General features: G+C 44.3%; 1 long non-coding RNA gene across 5 annotated transcripts in view; it reads right to left on the reverse strand.

Annotated features, from left to right (window-relative positions):
• Positions 1-486: 486 nt before the first annotated feature.
• Positions 487-20,849, reverse strand: part of LOC139051739 (uncharacterized) — a 114,952-nt gene continuing 94,589 nt past the window's right edge. For 2 of the 5 annotated variants that reach the window (XR_011509514.1, XR_011509518.1), the window contains exons 3-5: positions 8,915-9,044; positions 2,525-2,640; positions 487-2,440 (exon numbers count right to left, since the gene is read on the reverse strand). This is a non-coding gene — a long non-coding RNA (uncharacterized lncRNA). The remainder of the gene's footprint in view (positions 2,441-2,524; positions 2,641-8,914; positions 9,045-20,849) is intronic. The other 3 variants (XR_011509515.1, XR_011509517.1, XR_011509516.1) reach the window with 2 other exon arrangements.

Raw genomic sequence — 20,849 nt, forward strand, 5'->3', positions numbered from 1 at the left:
GTACTGCTTTTTTTCCTGTTTTTTTTTTCTTAATGTTGTGCCCTTCTTCATCTTGTAACTACATTTTTATTCCCCTTCACCTAGTACTCTAACCATGCAGCCTGCGAGGTATATAAATAAATGAGTACAAAAGCACACGTCATTCATTCATCTGCATACCCCTCGCACCATTCCTTGCTCAGCAAACCTCACTGTGTTGATGTATCGCAGTATGCATCTACATTAACTGCTGTTTGCATTTCGGTATAGTTTGTGAACAGTGTAGTGCTCAAAGATTACATGACATTAAGGTTGCGACATACGTGGTGCATAAGCACACCATGCAAGAGATTACATGTTGGATTGTTGAAAATAAGACAAATTGTATATATCGGAGGTGCTTTAACAGCATTTAATTGACCACTTGATAAAAACATTCACTTTGCATAGATTCCAACACGTACACTGAACTGCAGTTTTTTTTTTTTTGCTTATTAATGTGGTCGTTACTGCATGGCATACATTGTAGATTTGAAAACAAATTTCAATAGATTCGTTTGTTGTAATATAAAAATATGCTTCGATCACTGCGATTGCAACACCAGGACTTGATACAAACATGCACACAATAGGATGCAGACAAATGCTCAGGACAAACTACAGAATGTTTGCATCCTGATACTTATGAAAGTGAACAGTTTCATTCCATGGTTGTCAATGAGAGGGAGAAAGAAAACTTAATTGTGTTCGTGGAACAAAAACACATTGATAAGCTTAGAGATATAGTCATTGCTTAACACTTTCGAAATGAATACTTATAGCTTGCTATCGACATTGAAGCAGCCTTTTGACAGCAAGGAATCAGTTTTTCCAGCTCTGAACATTGAATTGCAGGCAATGCAAGCAGGCATAAAATTCTGACAATATAATCTGTTTGGGAATACCAAACTGGAATAAACATTGGCAAAGACTGGTGCAACGCGCGGCTCCCTAGACGATCCCACACAGAATCGACTCCTGCAACGAATGGAAGTGACATCACTAGATGACAACGTCACATGCATGCGTATTTCCGGTTTTTTTGAGGGTGCCTGGTTCAATTTCTTGCTGTTCGCACGTGACATTTAGTATGCATACCGTCAGCTGCGCTTGCGGGTCGTGCTTTTCTGCTGCCGCTCGTGCTAGTCGTAAGGCCTGGTTCTGCTGCATCCTCGCAAGCCTTTAACATCATCCTTTTATATGCGTGAAAGCTGCTTTGCAGGGTTATTTTATATTTGCTAACATTATTTATGCCTATTCTAATAAGTATTTTGATGGTATTTTGACTGTGTTTGTCGCGTATTTGCCTATCTTGCTGTCCTTGTTCGCGACCACTTGCTTTGTTGAACCCTAGCGCGGATTTCTCAGATTCAACATATATAGTGCTAACTAGAAGGTAGCCTCCTTTTGTTTGTGAAAAAGCTCACGTTTATTTTTTCGCAGACTTTTTTTCTTGTTTTAGGTGTCATTTTCGATTGTACTGCTTGCAACATGACACGTTTGGTTGCCAGCGACTCGATGGTGAAATACACGGACCAGTATTTCCCATCGTGTCGTAGTTTGTCAGCCAGTGTTGCCACGCATAGAGGAGTAAGGATTGAGCATTTTCTGTAAATGATTGCTGACAAGCTAGCTGGTTTTGATGTTGTCATTGCGCACGTTGGCACTAACAACACTGTTGACAATGTCAGCGAGTGCATGGACAAGTATCGCCAGCTCGCTCAGGGGATCATTGAAAGAAATCCCATGGTGCATGTAGCTTTTTCTGCCATTCTTCCTCGGGGGCAGAATCAGTACAGCTCATGGGAAGCTCAGTCCTCTTGGTTGCACGACATGAATGATAACTACATAAAGGTTAACACTGCCCTGATGCAGTACTGCCACGAGTGCGGCTACACATTCCTGGGTGGTCTCGTGGACAACAGGCACAGTTGCCTGAGCAGAGGTGGTGTTCACCCGAGCCGCTTTGGTAAAAAGGTGCTGGCAGGCTTCCTGCACCAGGAGGCCTGCACTCTGTCCATCCATCTGGAGAGAAGCCGCATCCAGCAGTGCTACAAGGAGACCCAGGCACCTTCTTCGTGGACCGGTTGGACTCGGCAGGACAGCATCCCTGCCATCTCCGAAGCTGACTTTCCCCCGCTTGGCTTGCACATTTTCATTTCTTCTCAAGCAGCAAGTGGAACTTCCACAGCACCAGCTCCTACCTGGAAAGCCAGCACTGCTCCCTTGCAGAGGCACGACACCAACCAGCCTACCAGAACCCTTCAAGGTGCTGGCTTTTCATTTGTTGGAGGGGTCCGTGTCCATTGCAAGGGAAGCAAGGCTTGTTGCACCTGCGACAGCCTGCCTTCTCCTATTTTCCATGGCACAAGTGTACCAAGCAGGGGAAAAGCCGAGGGGAGGTCTGCTGAGCCAATGATCCCTGGTCAAGATGCAAGAAACACTTGTGTCAGGAGAACTAGGAGAGACAAACAAAAGCATGAGAGTGCTCCTGTTGTGTGCTCACCTGTGGGGGAAGGAGAGGCCATTGCTCTAGAAGCAGCTGTGCCAGAGGCTGTCCCCCAGTGTGGCAACAGTGAGTGGGAACTGGTAGTATCGAGGAGGCGGCGGAAGGCTGCGGCACTGCACAAGAAAGAATGGAGCTGTGACCTGGCTGCAGACAGGGAAGGCAAAGTTCTTGCTGTGACAGCTGCGAAGTTCTTGAAGTTCGGTTCACCTTTGAGAGCAGTTGTAAGCCACAAACAGACATGCATTGACAGTGGAAAGTCTGAGTCTGCTCTTTCTACTGTCTCTGGTAGCAAGTTTGAAGGATGAGTCAGTGGCTCTCGTGATGCCATTTGTGATAGTTTGGGCAAGCTGCAGCATGCTAGAAGGTAGAATAAAGACTGCTTGGTAGTTGCTATGGCTGAGTTCAGACCTGTCATGAATAGTGTTCCAAATGAGATTACTGTCTGCAAATGCTGTAGGTCAGAAACAATGCAAGATGGAAGGCTGATGACGAGCAATCCTGGCACAGAGGCTGGTGACCTTAACAAAGCTGGGTGCATTGCTTCCACGCAATGTAGGTGTTGTGAGGCTGCTTTGACATCCAGCTGCAGGCCTGCCAGCTCTGATGCCCACGCTGTTTGTGAAGGAGCTGATGCTAACACAACCAAAATTCCTAACACTCTCACTTTATTGCATGGTGGAGGCAGCAAAGTTTATTTAAATGCAACGTTTGATAATTTTATTTCTTTAAGGCAAATCTTTGATGAATGGTGCAGGGAGGGCAAGCACATAGTCACAATAGATAGGTCTCGCAGATGTACATTTGCAAGAGAATCTAAAGAGTTTGAGTACATTAGGATTTCATATAGCTGTGTTCGTGGTCGTGCTATAAAACCAAGAACCACAGGAAAGCGACCCAAGCAAGTGTACAATGTTACTGGTTGTGAAATGGCAGTTTCGGTAAGACTGTGAAAATCACCTACTCTTCACTACAAAATAACCAAGCTGCAAACTAAGCATAATCACGCAACGAAGTATTATGACTTGTATCCTCAAAGCAGGCTTCTGAACGATGCAGAGACGGTAGAATTCTTTGATTTTGCCAAATGTAATATTGGCCCAAAGTATTTTAAAAATTTGGTCAAACAGAAAACGGGCAAGAACTAACTACAAAAGATGTTAACAATTACAAGCAAAGGTTTTCTATTCCTATTCGCAATGAGCAGGCTCACGGAGAAATAGTTTTAGAAAAAATAGACACCTTGTTAGCAAATAACCCAAACTGGGTCATTCATTATGAAAAGAATCAAAGTAATAGCCTGCAATTTGTGCTACTTCAGACCACGCACATGCGTGAGATTTTGGAAAAGTATCCAGAGATTTTATTTATTCACCGAACATATAAAGTAAACATTGAAGGCTATATCTTGTACTCTATTTTAGTTGAATATGGTAGAGGTCGTGGAGATCTGTGTGTTATGCCTTTTTGCGAAATGAAACGACTGAAATTGTGCAGGCTCTGTTCGCCAAGTTCACAGGTTTTAACTCGTTCATTGTCTGCTTGAAGATTAGTTATGATAGATAAAGACATTAACGAGCTATGCATTTTGACCAAGATTCTTTCTAATTCTGAAATGTTGTTCTGTACATGGCATGTGATGCAATGCTTCCAGCAAAAGGTAAATGAGCGCTAGACTGCAGCGCGATTAGTTACTCCCTCTCTTAAAGAAATTTTTCATTCCTTCACCGTGCACGACTACTTAGGCAGGATTGCTGAGATCAAAGCTATGGCTTCTAAAGATTTTATTTTTTATTACATGCAGAACTCGCACTCCTCTAAATAAATGTGAGTATTTGCATACCGACAAAAACTTCCTATATTTGGTAATAACACAAATTATCAAATTGAGTGTCACAATAAAAACATGAAAAGTTATCTCACTTCAAGCATGCATTTGGTTCAAGCCATACAGACATTAGTAAGTTATATTGACAAGGATTTCTTGTCTCTAAAATTTTCCAAGTTTAAGGAAATGAAGCTGAACCTAGATGTAAATGATGCCGGTGAGTCATTTGAACTACACTTGGCCCATAATTGCACTTCTGAGGCCACAAGTAAAGTACTTGAGCAGTATGAATGGTTTAAAGAAGAAGGTTATCTGGTTACTTCCACTGCTAATTCTTATGTAGTGGTTTCAGCAAGTTCCGAGCACAGTGTTTCATTATGCCTGACACGTTGCATGTGTGTTTTTTTATAATCAGTACAGTTTGCCTTGTGCACACAGTTTAGCAGCTCGCCATTTTGCCCAGCAAGGCCTTTTTGACAAAGCATGCATAACGGACAGGTGGTGTAAGAATAATTTCCTGAGTGACAGCTGCATGGCCTCAAGTGCCACACCAGTGGTGACAAGCAGAATTCAGCTGCCGCCATCTGTGAGGCTCGACACTGCTCAAGAAAAAGAAAAGAGACTTTGTGAAATGTCCAAGATTGAGGCTAATGTATTTTATAATTGTGGAGAGAAGGAGCTAATGGACAAACTCGCATCATGCGAGGCATTCTTCAGAAATTTAACTGCCTTTCCTAGTAGCCAAATTACAGTTAGCTTACAAGGTACACCAGCTCTATTATCCCAAATGACTGTTACAAGCAGTTGCAGGCAGTCGAATAGTACAAAGCTTGATGTACTTTTGGTGAAAGCAAAAAGAGGATGGCCAAAAAAAATCAAAGCAGCTAAGCGGAAGTTTTAGCCATCGCAAAAGAAAGTAGTAAGCCATGCAATGGTGACAGCAGACATGTTAAATGTCTGCAAACGCTACTCTCTTTCAGATGCCGATTTATATGCTTTAGTACAGGGCACCTCGATATCCGACAGTGTGATTAACGTAGCACAACACTTGATTCATGAAAAGTTTCCTCATTGGGATAGTTTTCAGAATGTGCTACTTGGCCATTGTTTACTATATACCAAAGTAAGAAGCCCTTTTATTCAAATCTTGCATGTCCGAAAACTCGATCACTGGCTTACGGTAACCAATGTTGACGCTGATGAAAACAGTCTTTGTATATGACTCAACTGACCAAGGTACTCCTTCTGATGCCATCAGGCAAATCTGTCACACGCTAAAATTGCAGTCACCAACGCTGACCATTTGCACTAAAGGGGCACAAAACCAGAGCAACACGCTTGACTATGGCTTGTTTGCAATTGCAAATATGTATTATTTAGCATCAGATAGGAGACCAGAAAATTTAAACCTTAGTCAGAGTATGCTGCGCACACATTTGCTGAAATACATACAAAAAGGCAACATGGAAGATTTCCCACTCACAAGCTCCCCCACTATTCGTGTGTGGCCAAAAGATTGTATTTAGGAGTTGCATTGTGTATGCAGGCAACCGCTGTATGGCAGAGAAGTACTGGACATTTCTTGTGCATATTGTTCAAGAAACTTTCACAGGGTATGCCTTGGCCAGTTAGCAGACAAATTAGACAAAAAGTAATTGTATGCTCTAAGTCATGTTTGGCTTCTGCCAAGGAAAAGATCCACACTCGTAGTACATAGCATTCTTGTCTTTGAACAGTTCTAGTCAAACCTCAATATAACAAACCAGCATAAAGTGAATTATCCTCTATATTGCACATACAAATCTTGCTGACTGATACTCATGTAAAACACTCGCTCGTAACAGAGGCACTTTTTTCATGCTTTTTTATTATTGTGCATAAATGTAAGAATACTCGGAAGCATACCAGCAGTGTACATCAAGGAAGATCCTATTGAGTCGCCATTTTCAGTGATTGCCAAGCTGTTCAAGGTTAGAGTAAAGATTGCTGTCTACTATGCGTTTATACTATACTATGCGTTTACAAAAAAGCAGATAACTTTGACATAATTTTTCCACTCAAGACAACAAATTTGTGGGGAACAAGCACAATACAAAAGCTTTCCTTTGGTTATAGGTGGGTTTGGATTTAAATAATTGCTTTCTAGAATGTACTATTTTTAGTGCATATGCCAGTTTGATATAATTGGGTTTCAGTGTATCCACACGCTACCAGTAAACACTGACACAGCCCGTAGATGTGAAACTTTTTTTTATTGTTCCAGAGCCCCGGTGGCAATCTGTCTGTACACTTCAGCTTTGTTAAGAGGTTTATTTGTTCATTAGCAATGCATTAACATAGACCAATTCGTAGCTGTACAACTGCTTTATGGTTCCCTGCAGCATCGGGATTGCTAAGGCCCACCCACAAGGAACAAGTTCCGAACATATTTTTGGCCAGCTATTTGATTTGACATGAGCACGATTCAGCATCTAGAGAGCGTCGCCCCTAGCGTCTCATCATTATTGACGATGCCAACTGGCGTCGACAGCCCGTCGGGAACGTGTTTCGTGTGGTTGAAGCTTTAATGTGAGCAGGTTCACTTTGTATTCTGCACTTTTGAAACCTAATCTTTCAGCTTCTAAGTAGTTGCAAGTATTTCAGCTTTCAACTGTGTTACAAAATTTGCTTGCCATCGGTCTGGTATGGCTTTAGCAACCAAAATCTGTACTGACATTGCCCCATTACCTTCCCGTTGCCACAAGTCTTTCGGCAGAGCCTGACCGCTACAGAGCATGTTCTCGGGTGGCGGATAGAGAAAACTCTTGTCATGAAGCTGCGCTAAGCAGCTTCATGCAAGACAGGCACTTGTGCCCGCACACCAACAAACTAAGAAAATGCTAAACAGGAGCACTCAGGTTGTCTCAGTGACACGTTCATCTCAGAGTGCAAGCTGCAGATTCTTTTTAATGCTTTGTACTTCCCCTGCATTTTTTTCCCTCTCTTGTACAGGTCCACTAGATATACCAGGTGCATGCATTCACACTACCATCAAGTGATCAGGAGCGTCTGTACCTCTATCTAAATATTACACTATTGTCTAAGATAGAAAATCACACTTGTATATTTTGCTGTAATGGTTCTGCCAATAAAAGACTGATTATACATATTTATTTTCTTGCAAAGCTGGTACTGTGTATGTAACAGGCCAGTGCAGCATATAAGCTATAACTTAAAGACTGATTATACATATTTATTTTCTTGCAAAGCTGGTATTGTGTATGTAACAGGCCAGTGCAGCATATAAGCTATAACTTTTTTTTTTTTTTTTCAGATGCATAACACTCACCTGCTATGAAACCAACTTGCACTGCATAGTTCATACAAAACACAGAAGATGATTGTTCACCATCTTGAGTGCCTTGGCATTTTTATTTAGGAGTATTTTGTATGAGCTATGCAGCACAACTTGGCATTCATGTTCAAGAACAAACTAGCCTACATACAAGTTTATTTTTGCACTAACTACGTTAAGTATGTGCTGATTAAGTCCTAGGCAAGTCTTTTTAAATACTCCTCCTTGATAAGGTGCTTGTCACTGTCAAAATTGAGGCAAGGTATAGCTTTGTAGACAATATTTATTGGCCATAAACACAAATGAACAGAAACGACAGCATTAAAAAAAATGCATGCTAAAGGGCAGCACTCTATAACAGCCCAACACTCAAGTCCAGATTACACTGTTTTGCAATGAACTCACTTGAAAAGCACAACACACATTTACTGTTCGATTGTCTTTCCCTGTTGCATGGGTGATCAAGTATTGGGCCCCTGTACTTAATCTGAGCATACTTTAAAGAATTGTAATGCAATTCAGCCATCCAGATCACATTTTTGCGTGCACTATACATCCATTTATTTATTTTTTTTTTCTAGAACATTTTCCGGGTATGCCATAGACATTTCGCTACAAGAATTGTGCATATTACATGGATGTTCAGTGAACGTCTAGAGAAGGGCATTTTGAACATTACCTGAAAACGGCCTCAATATTAATTCCAAGTTATTCCTATTTTGTTTGACTGAAAGAATACAGCACATTTTTATGGTGTATGACAGTGTACCCCATCTAAATGTTACTTTAATGTAGCAGAGAAATATGTATGCCCATTAAAACAGCCATATAATGGTAGCCTGCTTCACTACATGAAATGGGTATGAAACGGTGTGACATATCTGGGGGATAAAATTAATGCCAAGTTAATTTCACAATAATTGTTAAAACTTGGTGTGCAGCACTCACCCAAAACACCTAAATGAACCTTTCCATGCCTTGTTCACATACTGACTTCCACTACACTATAACACTATTGAGCATGCAACAATTTTCAATTAAATAAGTAGCAATGTGAAAGCTCATTTGTATTATTAAACAACTAGAGGAAAAGCTACAAATTAAATGTGGTGTGAAGAAAACACGTAAACATGCACAACTTAAGCATTTCATATTTAAGCTACTAGGAATTTATGGCTTTTTATTATTTCGTTGCAGGCTAAGCTAACCAATAAAAACTAAGACTTACACAGCATGCTTTGCCACATTGAAATTCATATCACCCTGTTGTTTGGATGCTTCAGGTCATGAGTAGCTGTTCTAGGTACTTTAATTCTTCCACCATAAGGTGAACCTGTATGGCTTGAAGTGCCTTTTCTCTGCATCAAGAAAGAAATGTAAATAATCATGTGAAAGTTACTACACACTTCTTTCTTTGGCATTTCAGAGTTGGTAGAGCACACTAAACATACACATAGCGCAAAAATTTGTTCATTGACTGCCCCACTAAACATCCTACCATGCTGCGGTGAAGCTATGCACTTGACCCAACCCCTTTCCCCCGTGCCTAACCGCATGAGTCATGTGCAGAGTGTCACAGAATTCTGTTTCGAGGATCCTTTGCATGTGCTAATGTTTCTCCAGCCATTGAGCGTAAGTAAACTAAGAAAACTAGACTAAAGCATAGCACTGCTAACTGTCTAAGTATGCAATAGGCTGTGATGATTGTGACACCTATATGCATGAGCAATCTTGCGCATACTCATTTATCAAAGTGACGTTCCTATAACTTGTACCTCTCAAAAACTTGTGACTTCATGCACACTGTGACACAATCGTACACACTCAACCCACCTCCAAAGTGGGTGAAGTACACCCATAATGCTATAAAGCAGTGTGTGACTGTTGGTGGGATTGAATCTGTCTTCCAGCAAAGCAGCCCAATGTTCTAACCGTTAACTCATAATTGCACATATACTTCTCTTGTGCCAAAGTCACTCTTTGAAACATCTGGTGCGTTCAAAACGTGCCAGTTTTTCGCATTCTTCCCTCTTGACGGCTAGTACTTTGAAGATGCTGTGTTAGACTGCACTGCCTTTGGGATCAAGCTACATTTTCTGCTAGATCTTTCAAAGTGGTTAAGTTCAGCTATAATACTATCACACTCAAAGTAATAAACTAACATTGTCCCAATAAGGTCCCATTAGTGGTCCTTGCAGCTGTTTATATACTGCGATAATGTGTCATGCTCATAATATGTCATGCTACCATTCTACCTGTAAGTTTGTCATGCTGTGTCTTAATGTGTCAAGCACCTAGAAGTTACATCCCCATGTTCTTTACTTCCAAGCTTTCACCTGTCTGCCATTCATGTATGTCGGCATTATGAGCAGAGAAGAAATCAAGCTCACTCTACTGGCACACCAAGCTTAGCCTGCTCAAGCTTGGTAGAGCAAGGTCTTGTTGATTCATCAATGTATTAAAAACTCCTTCATCAACGTGTGTTCACACTAAATCAGGTGTCACACTTTCAGAATGGATGGCAGGGTGCGAAGTGGAAGAATGGTAGTAGAACAGTCACGATAGCACTTTGCTTGAGCAAAGTTTCAGTAGAGCTAAAACCAAGTTCAAGCATGCCTAGTGCATCAATTAATGCAGCTTTCACTGGGAAAGACATGACAGAGTGCTGAGTGCAAGAAGCACAGAGAAATGAGTTGCTGCATCATGTTGTATGAAATGGTGCCACTGTGGGCAGGAGGAAGTGGCTTGATACAGAAGAAAACAGTTCAATGAAGGATTATTCGGTTGCATGGTAATAGAGCAGCAATAGCGGCCGAGTGCACCCGCGTCTAAGGCGAGCTGCCTCGGTGTTCTCCGGTTACGGATACTAATAGCTGAACACGTCGCACCATCTGGGGCGGTATGCCCCATACTATGGAAGAACTCGGCCATCAGCAAGAGCATGGAGTTTCCTATTAAACTGAGTACAGGGACTTCCCTTACACCACACATCGGCACAAATTTCAGTGCGAACACCAAACATGCGTAAATTCGATGTTAGTTTGCGGTGGCGGCACTGTGCACTCATTGTTCGGGAGCAGCAATAACTATTCTCTCGGACGCCGTACCAAATCCCGCACTAGAAATGCTGTTTGCAAAACGTGCTACTTGTCCATCCAGACGCGGAACAGTTATAGCAAGCCGAAAGCAGACGCACTTGTTTAGATACAAACATTGTAAAACTCGTTGTAACCGCATCGTAAAACCAGGGTGTCTACCAAGTTGGCATTTACAAATTCCCTGAGTTTTCCAGGTTTTCCCTGAGCACCTTTGCAAAATTCCCTGAATGAGCCAGAACTTTGTTTTATGTCAAGACAGGCTGAAACTATGTTGCTTGATGCTGTCACTCTCAAGTAAGCATGCTGAAACAAAAAAGTGACTCAATCCAGTTTGAACAGTAAGGAGTAATATCTATTTTATTTAAAAACAGAAGGAAGGTGTTAGTAAAATGCGCAGCGAATAAAATGGTAAAACCCATTCCAACTTGAGTCGAACATTTTCAAATACGAATGAAAAGGCGATGCATACATAAGTAAATATTTATGAATATGACCTATTTCTATCAACTGATAGCAAGCTCATCGGTATGAGGCCTGAACTTTGTCAGAACTAAGATTCTCTCTCAGCAGCTGAGAAGTCAACCTCAACTGTCCTACTCTCAGCCCGTACACAACATCTCAGTGTTGGGTTTCACTACTTTAAAGAGTCTATTTTGGTTTGGATGAGGGACACCTGTATCTCGGCGTCAGCCAACACTTTGTTTTTTTGAGCTCAAGCTCCTTCAAAAAGGCGGCGGCCCACTACCGTTCCCGTTAATTCCTCAGTGCGTCCGTCCTCTCTGTTTTCATCGTCCTTCTGCCACGCTTTCACCCCATGGATCATTTGAAGCATCCTCTTGGTCAGTTGTGCAGTCAACGTCTAATTTTTTGGACTCCCTAGAGGCCGCAAAAACATTCCAAAAATCGGGCAGTCCGAAAACAATGAATGCATGACTTTAACTGCCCTTAAGGGCTAAAATTGCAACAGGCACGTCCAAAAAGCTTTTAAGGCCTGCCAGTACACTTATTAGGCATATCGATGCTCGTACTGTGACAGGAGACGAAGGTGCACGCGTGTATAATTAAGGAATACATACTGTGTCCCGTGACAATTGCCCCTTCCCACCCTTGTTATGCTTCACTGCCTACCACTGCCATACAGAGGCAAAGCTAATTTTCGGAGGCTGGCATTACGCAATGCGCTGTGCTTTGCGAGCTTCGAAGCCTATCGCGAGGAATACAAAGGCAAAGTCGGTGCTATTGCTGACAGCAGCGAATTCTTTCAATGAAAAACACGGCATCGCACGACAAGAGGCTTAACAGCGAACGTAGAAGCAGCTAGGCCTAACGTTGCAGCGGTGGTGGTTAAGGCTGCCAGCGGATCTGCGTGCGAGTGTGCCGGTGCGAGGAGGCGAGATAATCAAAATAGCGGCGGTGGCGGCTTTGATTAATGCCATTTCAGACCTGCAGTCAGGGCAATATACATTGACTATATGGAGTATGTGGTGGTGCCGCAAAACCGTGCAAATTATCGGGTATGTCCGAAAAAGCGTCCGGAAAATCGGTCGTTAACTACTCTGGCAAACATCGTGCCGAAGACACGGCGTGAATGACGATTCATTGTGATTCCTCTGTTACTGGAACCAGCATCAACATGACTTTCGTCCCCTTTCAATAAAGTTGCAGCTAATTTTCCCTGATAGAAGCACAAATTCCCTGAGTTTTCCCTGAGTTTTTCCAGACTGTGCAGATTCCCTGAGGATTCCCGGTTTTCCCTGTTTTCCCGGTTGGTAGACACCCTGAAAACGCACCATCAGACTCATCATTGTTGAAAAGCATTAAGAAGCATTAAGAAGTCGCCCGCCGTTGTTAAGTTGACGGCTAAATAAAGCCATATTGTTTCGCTCCACTGTTGCGCTGTCCTTCTGTCAGACACGACAAGTACTCAACGCGAAATTGACAGCCACATTTAGCAGCTTGCATGCAAAAGCATATTCATGTGGTTGCATTTATTTTGGTTATCTGGCTCAGGCAAGGAATGTGAATAAGAGAACAATTATAAATTATCATTAGCTTAATGAGGCCCAAAATACTCATTCGGATAGCTATTATCTGCAGTAGTCGAGGACACGCTTAAAAGGCACTGTTAGCAGTCTGCACTTCAAATTGCAGTCATGCCGTAGCCACTGTTTAATTTGTTTATCTGAACGGGCAAGTAACAAGAATGCAAGCACAATTAGTCAACCTGAATTGCTCTGCTAGCATTGTTAGTACTAAAAAATCCTTAGTAAAGCTGACTGTGTTTTATTGAGGCAATTTGTTAATTCACAAGCCGTCAGCATAGCCACGACCAGATTCAGACAATGACATAGGTGAAGTAAAAAAATGGGAGAAAGTTGCAAAAGCTCTCGGCACACTGCTTTGCTGGGCTACATTCGGTGAAAGATGTTTTTTTTTTGTAACGATGAAAGTATCAGACAGGAAATGACACCCCACAGCACAATGTTATTCGTGTTGAAAATTTTACCAGCATATGTGATGGGCAGCAAAACCGTCTGTTTACTAAGACTGGAAGCGTGAAAAATGTTTCACAATATGGCACCCTTTCATGTGCACTTCTGGTGAGCTGCCGCATGCACTGATGCATAAACATGAACAGCGGTAAGAGGCAAAGTTACTCTGCAACCCAAGTGGCGCTTTTAAGAAAATGTATCTGTAAACCTTTCTGTTTTCATAGGTGATCAAAATTTGTTTTGTGCAAGTTGGTTAATCACACTGCGGCAACAACATAATAAGCAAGGACAGAAAACACAGCGAGTAGGCAGACTGAGAAGACGAGGTTGACCAGTGGGAAAGGCTTAATGAGATGGAAGAAGCCAGCCCTGCTGTTTACAGGAATTGGTACTTTGAAGGAGATGAGTTAATGAAAATGTGTAAAAAGACTTTGCTGAAAGAAAACTTGCAAAAGCAAATGCTAATATAAAATAAAAGGACAGAAATAAGAGTAAGTGCAAACACACATGGAAGCAGGCACATAGACGTGTGTTCAAGAAGAAACCGAACTTTTGCCATAACACCCTCACTGCTTATGGTATAACATTTTAAGTGCTGTCCCCCTCAATGTAGTCCTCTCTACTGGCAATGCACTCTTCCCATCTTTTCTTCAATTTTTGGAAAGCCTCGGAACGCACTTTCTGGAAGGGTGCGCAGGTCTCTTCTTGCATTGTCCTGGATCTCCTCTATGGTTTGGAAACAACGTCCTTTCAAGGTGGTTTTCAGCTTGGGGAATAGAAAAAAGTCTGCTGAGGCTAAATCCGGAGAATATGGTCGGTGGGGCACAACAGGAGTGTGGTGTTTCGCTAATTAGCTGCGGACAAGGAGCGACGCGTGTGCCAGGGCATTGTCATGATGCAACATCCAAGCCTCATTTTCCCACAATTCAGGCCTCTTACTGCGCACAGAATCTCTCAAACGTGCTAGGATTCCCTGGTAAACTTCTTTGCTTACTGCCTGACCATGGGCACAAATTCCTGATGGACAATGCCTTTGCAGTCAAAAAACACAACCAAAATCACCTTCATTTTTGACCGACTCATCCGTGATTTTTTTTGACGAGAACCTTTGGCCACCCACTGCCATGACTTCACTTTCATTTCAACATCATAACGATAAACCCATGTCTCATCGCTTGTTATGATGTTCTTAAGAAAGTTTTCATCGTCGTTGGCAGCAGCGAGCAGTTCCTGGCTGATTTCAACACGGGTCTGCTTCTGTTTGTCAGTCAACAAACACGGCATGAATTTTGCACTGACACAACGCATCCCAAGTTTCCCACTAAAAATTTCCTGACATGATCCTACGCTGATGCCCACTTCGTTAGCGGCTTCTCGAACAGTCAAACGACGGTTTCCATGAATCACAGTTCGAACTCTCTCAACGTGGTCATCATCTGTGGGTGTGTAAGGTCGTCCAGGCTTGGGATCATGAATGGGATCACTGACCGACATTCTGCCGTGTTCAAAACGCGCGAACCAATCATAGCACTGTGTGCGACTCATACAGTCCTCCCCGTATGCTTGGCTGAGCAGCTGAAATGTCTCTGTGAAAGTTTTCCCAAGTTCGTAGCAGGACTTGAAACACACACGCTGTTCTTCCAATTTCTTCATTGTCACTTTGGCACCAATCCAAAGAACAGCTTGTTTATGTAGTCACTTCAGCGGCTGTAGCTTGCCAACTAACAGTCATAGCGAAATGCGGCAAATGGCAGTTTGTTAGCTAAACCTGCCACTACATGCTCTCAGTAGCCGTAGCACGCTCCCTCTGCTGGTTGGCGCGCTATTTCAAAAGTTCGGTTTCTTTTTGAACACACCTCCTATTCACACACAAACACAAAAACTAAGAAAATCTCAAATACAAAGAAATTATGGAAATAAAATATTAGACAAATGTAAGAAAACATACACACACACTTCCAAACACACGCGGGTAGAGGTATCAGGTGCCTACCTTCTATGTTTTTTTTTCTTTTTTTACCGTTCATCTTAACGTTGTCTTAGGAATATTTAAAGCAACAAATCACGAGGATTGAAAAGCAGCATGGACTTGTGTTGTGGAAAAGCATATCGAGCACTAGCACACTGTCACAATGTGCGTGTACTCCTTGGCGTCACCACACCGGCGCCAAGGGATTCCGCCGGGGCATGCCCAGCGCGGGGAGCGCTCTCCCGAGATCCCGCCAGCATCCAGACCGGTTCCTCACGTGACAGCCGGCTCGCGGCGAGAGAGAGGGAGAGAGAGAACGAGCGTGGAGTGAACTGCAACAAGCGGGCAGAGTTGTTGGACCGGCGAGGCAAGCGGCACATGAATTGAACGTCAGGCAGGCGTGAGGATGGCGGCCTGAGTTCCCGTAGCCGGAGCCTCCGTAGACGCGACCCCAAGTCCGTTCCGATCTTCGGCAGCGACGTGCGGTGACGACGGACCCAGCAGCCCGGCGCCTCCCCAGCTCGGACGTCCTACTCGACACTCTGCAGATAAGCCTACGCCATGTGTTCAGCATCTCTCAGAACTTTTCGCTGGACTGTATTTTTTTTTTGCGTTTAATCTTTCATTTAATTATCCATCGCGTGTTGATTCTTGTATGTTGTGTCAGGGTAGTGTCTGCCACGTTCATTGTCGCATGTATTTTGTATTTGAGTGGCACTTTTTTTTTTATTTCGCAAGTGTAGGAGTTCCCACGTGGTGGGCTTAGGGACGCGCGAGTGGCGTCAGGGCGTGTATTGTGTGACCCGCACGCCTTCCGCGAGCTAGGACCCACTGCTGAAATTTTTTGTTTTTTTAATTATGTCTCGGACATGATTTTACTTTATTAAATTGAGGGTGTGTTTTTATGTCGCCTCCCGTCTCATGCCTCTGGTTCACGGTCGATCAGGCGTGGACCTTATTGCCGGTCAGCAGTCGAACCATCAGTAAACGAACGTGGGGTGAGTTTGTTGTCGCCCCATCCCCTCCGGTTCTGAGAGTGCAAATAGCTCACCACCAATCTTTGACACACACCTAATGCGTGATTGTGTCACAGCACGCATTCTACAGCTTGCCTTCTACAACTTGCGCGTGCAATGAGCACTGGTGGACAGCAATAAATCGACAGTGCTACATAACGCTCGAACACCGCCGCTAGACGCTTGGCTATCTCACTGCTGACAAAGATCATTCAAGCTCAGTTGATGGCAACAAATCTTTGCATTGGAGGCTGCTTTTGCAAATATTTTTGAGACACTCGTAGGTTTGTTTCATGCACGCACAGCTTTCTCATTTCTCCTGAAAATGGTTTTGATCGATATCACTTCACCCCGTCCGACGAAAAACGCATTGACACAGTGCACAACCCACCCACCGCTAACAGTAAGCACCAGACTTTGGCAAACTTTCCTCATTGTAACCTCACTCAGGAGTGAAACAAAACAACATAGAACAAGCATGCAGGATGTGCGTTTGTAGTGGTGTGTCACTGCGGGATCCCGTTTTCAGCCAAAGCGTAGCGCAGCGCGATGCTCGCTGCAATGTTTCTTTGCCGGATCACGGCTCAGAATAAATGCATGCGGCACAAATGATGCATCGTAAGCTGGCAGTAATATTTCCGGCATGATAGACCATCACAAAAAGTCGGAAATTCACTCTGACGAGGGGCGCCATTGTCAGGTGGGAAGAGGACTTGGCACCTGGGGGTGCCACGTTCCAGAGCCTTCATGTACTCGTCAACCCAGCATCATTCGGTATGTTGACCTCGGCGCGCCCCCTCTACCCAGGCTTGACGCACACAGCTGACGCGACGTGGCCCAGTTCGAAACGCGGGCGGCCATCTTTCCATCAGCAGGGTCACCGGCCATCCAGCTCATGACGTCAGTCCAGAGTGCGTGCCCATTGGTGGATGCTCATGTGCATCTGCCTCGGAGGAGTAAACGCCCCTTTTTTCTAAATCCCCTTAAACTTCGTAAAGTAGCGCGATGCTTTGAAGAATGCCACCTCCTCCTCACGCGCTCTGGCTGACGCTGACGCCGTGTCGCTATTGGCCTAATGGCATCACGTGGGCCCTCGTGCTGGCTTCGTTTGCTTACAGTCGTGCTTCAGCGCCATATTTGCTTGAGAAGCGTCAGCGGAGTGGCGAGGAGCGCATGTTGGCGCCGTTGCTCATCTGTATCGTTTTGATTTGCAAACGCCTTGAAGTAAGTTTTGTGGAAAGTGTGACGTCGCTTCGCAGCATTTTCTGTGACCATGACCTGCTGTGCCTTCAGATGCCAAAGTAGCTTTAGCAAAAGCAAGATGCTCTTTTCGATACCGTCCGGTAAGCGCTAAGGGTTAAGAAAGACATGGATTCATCGAATTGGAAGGGAGAACTTCAGACCAACACTCTCCACACGACTGTACGAGGGAGTTGCTAGTCTATCATACTACAGTCCTATACGACGTGTATTTTGCTTATATAAGCAGTACGTGGTCGTATTTTGTGCGCTTAATCGTATTGTACACCAACAGGCTTGAATTCACGGGCACGCGAGGCTGCGTGCGAAAACGTGATTACGAAACCTTTAGGATTCAGCGCATTCCTTCTGACAAAATTTGAGGCTGGAGCATGAAAACTCATCTTAAGAAAGCAACTCTGCATTTTGTGATTGCTAACTAGCCTTGTTTGGAGCGGATAGCTTTGTTTGCCTCTTTTTTTCATGTTCGTCATAGGCGGTCACCCACTGGATTTTTGATACAAAGAAAGAGCGTGCGTGCTCTCGTGAAACCACGTTCATCACCAAACGACAGCATCATAAGTCTTTGAGACGTACGTGTTAATTTGTGTCAGTTTTAAAGTGTGGGTAAGGTGCGACAGTGGAGCACTCGCAAAGAAAACGTGCGGTCGCCCGCTCGTTCACTGGCTGGTTTAGTCATTTGCTCGTTCGAACACTATGTGTCTAAGACACATGTAATGAGACAACAAATGATGCCTCAATATGAATGATTGCATCATTTCTCTTACCGCAGTTCTGGCTGCATCATAGCGCGGTCATTACTTCACTAAAGTCATATCTCGCAAATGTTATTTCGGAGCGAGCGCAACCGTCCTCAATGCATGCACCTTAGTGCAACTCGTATCCCAAGAAGTACGTCACTTTGTGGACGGATGAGCTAACGCACAATGAAATGTTATTCGTGATGAGTCACTAACCGGAAAAATAATGCACTTGTTTGAGCCTAAATGAAGCGCTGTTACCGCGTTCCCACTTTGCAAACGAATACTAAAAAACTAATGTCATTTTCTGTATACGCAGAATTCCAGCTCGATGATCGGCCGCACGTATTCCTGTAGACTTTGAGGCACGAGAAACATAATAACACCAGCACCCACTTCTGAGCCTTTGCGCGTGCTTAGAAGATTGGCAAGCACGCACGTTGGCAGCACTGTAGCTTGTAATACTTGTTCGAGCATTCAGAGCAGCCATCATTCGTGCCCTCTGTCGGCCTTTGCACGTTGTAGCTGATATGCGCCGCGAATTCACGTGGTAGGGACAACGTGGATTATTTAGGCTACTGAGGGCTTGCTGGAGGTCAGGATGTTGGCATTCAATCATATATGTGTTATTTACAACGATTCGCAACAAAGTCTTGCGACACTCACTTGACAAATGTTGCATACCTAATCCACCTTTTTCACGGCACGACGACGCATGCGCCCTGCTCTAGCGGATTAGTTGCGAAACGTTTTGGAAGGGACGCGTGCACCATCACGCAACCAGATATCGGGGGAAAGTACCCCAACAGAAAAAAGTGTACGGATGCTCACTGGAGCGAACACTTTTGCTGTGTGCCGTGTTGAAACTCTACTGGTAGCTCGCCGTTGGTGCGGTACCGAAAACGTGCGTAGCGTAAGACTGCAACTCCACTTTAAAACAGAAAAGGGTTTCGTCCGGACTGCACCGTGAACTACGTAGTTGCCGCCCTGCATTGACGGCTGTCAAATTTATCGATAAATCCCTGCGTTACACTTGGGCGACACTTCAAAAACACGTTGCTGATGCAGTCTTCTAGCAGAGTCGGCCCGCTCTTGCTGGTGGTGGCAGCGCATGCCTGACTTCACATACTCGTTTAAGGCGTGGTAACACTGGGTCAATACGAGACTGACAAGACGCTGACGACAATTTGACGACTATCAGCACTGTGTCACTGAGTCCATTTAATCATAATAGGCTGACGACCCAACAGACGGGTGCGAGTTATACAGCGCGATGGGCTTTATTGTCGACGGCAGCGACAAAATCAGCCTGCCAACCATATGATAGCTTGACGGAACCCTACGCGATCAGCCGTCGAACCGACAACACAATAGCTGCAGCTCATTCACTTGTATATATAATTCTTGCGCTCAATATGCGTCTACATGCCTTCGAAGTTGAAATGCACAAGCTTCAGTTCTCTCAAGCCGTGCACGTGAAGTTTGAGCCAATGTTGATCCTGTTTAGCGAAGGTTGGGTTAGGCCTCACCACGTCACGTTTATGCACCCGCTACCAATGGACCTGAACATGAAAATAAGCAGTTAGGACAAAGGAAACCGGTCTTATATAGTTCAGTCATGGGATTTGTAGGACATACACAATAAACGGCAAGCGGCGACACAGCTCTGTGCCAACATGTTGTACTTGGGGCCACCGTTCCGGACGCTGCCGGTCGCATTGGTATAGATGGTGGGTCTGTGTCTGTTGTTATGCTAACACATTTCTTAATTCCAGAGAAGCACTTTTTACCTCTGCATCAAACGGGAAAGTAGAGACAGTGCATCCGGTACAGCAGCATAAACTTACTCAGTTACGAACGGTGTCAGCGATGGCATCCGTGTTTTCGCGAGAGAACTACACGGCCTATAAGTGAGGGCTTATACCGAGCACAGTTTTCTCTAATAATACTTTATGGCACGCGCAAACTGTAAGTACCGTATTTACTCGATTTTAAGCACCCCCTTTTTTTCACGATCGCGATGCCCAAAGTAAGGGGGGGTGCTTAGATTCGAAAAATCTAGAATGACCCCCTCCCTCTTTTGGCTGTGACATTATGATGAGAAGGGTGAGATAAATAACATTTTATTTTGCAAATATTCAAAAAAAAAATCGGTGCAGACAGTGAACCCACCGCTTGTGTCGGATGCTCAGTCACTAGCACTGCCACTCGAGTTTGTCGCAACGCTCGAACTACCGCTCTCGGTATCCTAGAGCAGGTCGTCTTCCATTCCGTCGAAGTGGTTTGTGATCGAGCACTTTTTAAACGATTTGACCACAACATCCACTTGGACCCGCTTCCACGCGTTCGAAATCCACTTTGCGATGGTTGATGGGGACGCTTTCTGCAGCTTTCCCGTCGGCGTCTTCTTCCGGTCAGGGTTTCACACCCACTCTTCATACTCCTGTCGGAGATCAGCTTTGAAGGGCTTGTTGACTGAAACGCAGAGGTGCACGGGCGTCACGAGCCCGCGCGCTTTTACAGTCCCGCTGTACGGCATATTCGCGCCGCGAACGCTGTGCCACCTCGGCGACTCCGACAGCTCCGGC

Source organism: Dermacentor albipictus, unplaced genomic scaffold, assembly GCF_038994185.2.
Source record: "Dermacentor albipictus isolate Rhodes 1998 colony unplaced genomic scaffold, USDA_Dalb.pri_finalv2 scaffold_14, whole genome shotgun sequence".
In the NCBI taxonomy this organism is placed as follows: domain Eukaryota; kingdom Metazoa; phylum Arthropoda; class Arachnida; order Ixodida; family Ixodidae; genus Dermacentor; species Dermacentor albipictus.